The sequence below is a fragment of the Ananas comosus genome, linkage group 10 (genome assembly GCF_001540865.1).
Source record: "Ananas comosus cultivar F153 linkage group 10, ASM154086v1, whole genome shotgun sequence".
NCBI classification, from domain to species: domain Eukaryota; kingdom Viridiplantae; phylum Streptophyta; class Magnoliopsida; order Poales; family Bromeliaceae; genus Ananas; species Ananas comosus.
The window spans coordinates 11,812,803-11,818,802 of NC_033630.1; positions in this window are offsets into that span (position 1 = coordinate 11,812,803).

Below are 6,000 nucleotides of genomic sequence, written 5' to 3' on the forward strand. Positions count from 1 at the left end.
AATTGGTTTGATTCAAACAAAGAAAAGAAAAAAAATGATTTGATTCAAGCAAAGAAAAGAAAAAATATGTAAAGGACTTGAGTCGGTTCGAAAGAGCCCACATTGAATAATGAATAGTTTGGTTCAAATACGATTCGATTCAAGCCAAAAAAAGAAAAATATGTAGAGAACTTAAGTCTGTTTAATATGGAGCTCACACATAACAGTAAAGAAAATATTGCTATGTGACAAATTTAGAAAGAATAATGTACGTATAGATATAGATATAGATAAATAGGTATAAGATAAATAAAAATAAATATTTTTAAAATATTAGTTTAATACTAAATTATAATTTTGTACTTGATTAAACTCTTTACTATTACACATGTTATAATAGTATTAGTTTGAGACATATATTTTATGCAACATAATTATCACAAAAAAGATTTAAGGATCAATTACAATTTGGGTAAGTATGTGTTAGAGACTCAATTGAAAACCTAAGTAGTAGGTTAGGGACACTTATGCACAGTAATGTATTTATTGCAGATCCTTATATGAATTTTATTATGCCTACACACAGTTGCATAAAGTTATGAATCATAAAATTCAAAAGGTGAAAAAAAATGTGCGTGCGTAATTCGAAAGTCATAGGATTCTTGTTATAACTTTTTTCTACAACCCAAATTTCAAGGCTAGCGATGAAAATGGATTCAGATTGCAATTGATGGAACTCTTCGCTTTGATCCGTTTTGAATGGGACGGTAAGTGGGAGGCTAAAAATAAATTTAAAATAGATCATTTCAAATTCATCCTAATGTTTCAAGAAAAGAAAGCGAAAAGTGAAAGAATCCTCCCCTTCTGTGATCCGTCCTAATCAACTAAAAATTGCCAATAACCAGCTCGATCTCTACCCCCGAGACATTGGATTTTCACTATTCGACTCTTTCGCGGGTAAGAACAAAGTTGTTACACCATATAGCGCCTTCTAATGCTTTTCAGGACAAGATCTAAAGCTCTCTACATATAAGAGAATCACTCATGAAATAACACTCTTGACTCTTGATCAAGATCTTGTTTTCTAAACTGCTTCATTCTCAGCGTGGCTGGAGATCGGTCATTCGATCAGATTCTTTTGAAAAATCATACGTGGAGGTATCCTTGCATGCAGCTCATGCTATTTGAGGTGCATCTCGAATTATTGAGATTGGTAATCGACCGAAAGCAATTTGATTATAATTCAATTCGTGTCGATCATAAATTGAAATTCATATTCTTCTAACCTAACTAAGGCAATATCCCACGTAATGCACACTAGGAAGATGGGCCCCCATGACATGCCCATGTCTGGCCCGCGAAGCCCGTGGTACGGGCCGATTAGAGTTCGTGGGCCGGACTTCAAACTTGTGAAATCATATCATAATTTTATTAAATGGTATGGAAGCAAATCTTATGTATGTATAATGCAATGATCTGACCTGCTAACAATAATATCTCGTTAGTCAAAATACTTAAGTCTAATTATTATTATTAGGATCCATATTCAGTTCCACATTCTCGTTAATCCAATCACACACATAGCTCAAGCCCACCTCACACATCCGATTGTTGAACTGGCTTTGATGTCATATTGTAATGACCCGGTGCGCTAGCAATAATAAACTCAAATTCTTAACGTCAGTTATTATTACTAGGTTCACGATCGCTTATTTTCATAATCACAATTTCGTTTTCATTTGATGTGGGACTGTTGGAGTTTCACATATAGCTCGGTCAGGCATGAAGGAGCTAAACCCAAGCTCGGCTTTTCATTTTTATTTGATGTGGAACTATTGAGGTTTCACATAAGTAGAAATGTCAACGGGTCGGATTCGGGACGGATTTTCAAAAACCCGAACCCGAACCCGACTCCAAACCCAAGACCCAAACCCGAATCCGAACCCGACGGATTTTAAAAATCTATATCCAAATCCGAAACCGACTAAAAATCTGAAACTCGAACCCGAAACAATTATTTCTTTTTTCAATATTTCAAAATATATTATATTAAATCTAAATTTTTAAAATACAAATTCAAATATAACATCAAATTTATATATATATATATTATATATAATGCAAAATAAATTCGGATTCGGGTTCGGGTTCGGGTTCGGGTCGGGTATAGTCAAAATCCATATCCAAATCTATATCTGTCGGGTTTCTATTTTTGATATTCATATCCGAATCCATATCCATTTAGCATCGGATATATCCGCTCTATTCGGGTTCGGGTTCGGGTTCGGGTCGGGTATAGTCAAAATCCATATCCAAATCTATATCTGTCGGGTTTCTATTTTTGATATTCATATCCGAATCCATATCCATTTAGCATCGGATATATCCGCTCTATTCGGGTTCGGGTTCGGGTTCGGATAAAATTTCGGGTATCCATACCCATTGACATCCCTACACATAAGCTTGGCTTTTTTTTCGAGAGAGAGAGAGAGAGAGAAAGTAAGCATGCTACCCGCTTCACTTATATTTTTTAGAAATAAAATTAAATGAATATGTGAAGTAACTAGACTATGAAATTGGGATTTCGGGTATTAACCAGTAAGCTCTTTGCCATTTGCGCTAAGGATGGTCTGTTTAATGTTACGGAAGGGACCCGACAAGTACGACCCGGATTTGAAAAAACGAAGCCCAAGTCCGCCCGTTAAGGTCCGGACTCAAACTGTATTATTCTAAAAAAGGGTTATTTGCATACACGTCCCTACAAACATAGTGAATTGCGGAAATATCCCTGCAAAACGGAAACTCCATAAGTTGTCCCTGCAAAAGTCCTAAGTTATGCAGATATGTCCCTACCGTCCAGATCTGTTAGAAAATTTTCGTTAACCACGGTTAAAATACTTAACCATGGTTAAGTATAGTGTGAATTGACGTATTTACCCTTCTTCCTCTTCCTCCTCTTCCTCTTCCTTCTTCTTCGTCGCCGGCGAGGAGATGCGGCGGCGACGGTGGCGAACCCTCTTCATTTTCCTCTTACCTCTTCCTCTTCTCCCTTTTTCTCCTTCCTTCTTTCTTCTTCCTCTTCCCTCTTCTTCGTCACCGGCGAGGGAGAAGAATCTCGTCGGGGTCGGTCTCGGAGGAAAGGCGGGCGAGTTTCTAGACGAAAAGCTCGAGGGCGTTGTTGTCGACGAGGGCGGCGACGAGGGCGTGTGCGGGGTCGTCGTGGTCACCGAGGACGTCGGCGTCGGTGAGGTCGGTGAGGAGGGAGACGACGTCGCCGGCGATGTCGGCGATGTTGTGGCCGAGGAGGCCGACGAGGGAGGGGACGGCGTTGAGGGCGACGAGCTCCGGGTAGAGCTCCGGTGCTCGGCGTTCTTGCCTCTTCTTCGTCGCCGGCGAACCTGACCCCGCGCCGCCGCCGCCGCCGTCGTCTGCTTCGATGGTCCGAAAAGGAAAAGAAAGAGAAGGGGAAGAAGAAAACTTTTGGAGGGATATATTTGTGAGGGTAAAATGGTCATTTCACGACTTCGCTGTTAAAAAACAAACAGCTCACTAACAGATGTTAACTGCAGGGACATATCTGCATAACTTGAGACTTTTGCAGGGACAACTTATGGAGTTTCGATTTTGTAGGGATATATCCGCAATTGGCTATGTTTGCAGGGAGCTGTATGCATTTGACCCTATTCTAAAATGGCTCGGCACGACACGGCCCAATTACTTGACCAGATAATAAAACTTTTCTCCCTTTTTTTTTTTTGTGCCTTTTGGATTTCTCTTTTTTGCCTCTCTAACTTATGTACTTTTATATATATATATATATATATATACATAAATTGCATGTTTGGTTCTTAAATTATGAAGGAGGCAGCGATTTGGTCTTTAAATTTTAATCTGTTATAATTTCTGACTTAATTGATCTTTCAGAATTATTGTAATCAGATCTTAGACCCAATTTAGCTGTATCGATATTTAGTCAACTAAACTGAGTTGTGTGAATTGATTGCAATAATTCAAAAAGTTCGAGTCAGAAATTATAATAAATTAAAGTTTGATGACCAAAATGTCATCCGCCTTATAGTTTGAGACCAAATTAAATGTGCAATTTACCCCATTTTTTTAACATTTTAAACGCATATTTTATAGTTTGAGACCAAATTTTATTTGTCATAAAATTAAAACATGTGCACGCACGTACGGTCACGCGCATGCGAAAAATACAAGAATTTAATCTAGCATGCATAAAGAAGGCAATTAAAGCAAGACAATAAGTCAATAACTAAGTACAAATATTAATAAAAAAACTATAATTGTTCATTTTTTTGTTTATTTTAATTAAATAAAATGGTTTCAATGCATTGAACACTTTATTTTAATGATAAAATATCCGAATCGATGATCTGCATTATTTAACACGCTTTAGGATACGTGACCTTTCCTGGATCCAAATTTCATAATTTTCGAAATTCATATTCTAGTTCACCATATGGTGCACGCGAGGCTTTGGAGCGCGTGGAGTAGAGATCGGATAGGTGAAGGAGAAGGAGGAGAGAGGAGGAAGAGGTGGAGGAGAGATCGAGGAGGAAGAGGTGGAGGAGAGGGGAGAGCTCGATCGAGGTCGAGCTCCGCGTCGGAGGAGGGGGCGCGAATGGGGTGGGGGGCGAATAGGGTTAGGGTGGGAGATACGCTCGTGTGAGCCCAATCGGGGGCTGCGTTGGGTTCGAATTAGATTTAGGGTTAGGATTATATTGCTCAAATAAATATATTTAATATAAAATTAACAGCTATTTAAAATAATTGCCGCTAAAACATAAGTTATAAAAAGAATTAACGGCCGTTCGATAATCGCCGCTACTAAATTGCCGCTAAAAGATGATTTTGTTGTAGTGCATGTAGTTACGAATGAGTGGTCAAAATTGTACAACTTTCTCATTAGAAGTTAAGTATAGGATTCTTAATTAACCTTAAGATCATGATTGTAGAACTTAATTAGTCTAGTTAGCTTAAAAAATTTCTACGAAAAGTACAAAAAATTAAACTACCCATATTAGTCGCTAAAATTAATTGTCATTTTAGAATCCAATTCCTAGGAAGTTTAGATATCTTAAATCATGTTTAACAGAGCTAATCATTAATTTCAATATCGTATTATTATATATATTTTTCAGTAATTTTGCTTCCGGAAATATTCGAGCTCCAATTGTGTTCACTTAGACTAAATTTTAAGTAAGTTTATTAGCATAGAGGTTAGTGAAATCTCATTATGTTCAAATTTTAATATCAATCCTTAGAAAAATAATTAAAAAGGAAATTTTTATAAAGGAAAAAACCCTATTAATTGATAGAACAAGGGCAAAGAGTCCACAAATAACTAAGATTCCAAAATATTATAAACCAATAGTGTTTGCACATTAAGTAGAATATATTGTAACTATTAACTCTAAAATTCCTTAAGTTACAGGTATATATAAAGTATGTACCATATTTGATAATTAATTATGTTCACTTATATTCAAATTTTTTTTTAAAACAAATTTAATTAAGTCCTCACGTGGTCTTAATTAACTTAATTACCAAACAGCTGTTATTCTCAAAACAAGTTATTAAAAGCCTTTAATTTGATAAGCTACTAACTAACACTTGCTTAATTATGAGGCATCTAATTAAACAGATTATTACTGATCTACTTGATCCCCCCCAAAAAACACACACATCATCAATAAAAATACTATTTATCCTCCCTAGAACATGTCGCGCACTCACGTCGATCGTAATCATATGATTTTTGCACTAATCTAATCATGTAAACAACAAAATTAAGCATGATTAGGATCTCGGAGATAAGTGAATAAACAATAGTTGTTTCTTCAAAAGGTGTTATGTAGATTTACGACAAGGAGATTAAGATAAACATTATCCGATAATGGCTCAACGAGACGCGTGTGCGATGTCCATTGAGTGTATAGCTACATATGTTGGAACAGTTTGTGATAAAGGTATGAAATAGAAAAATTAAAAGGCTTC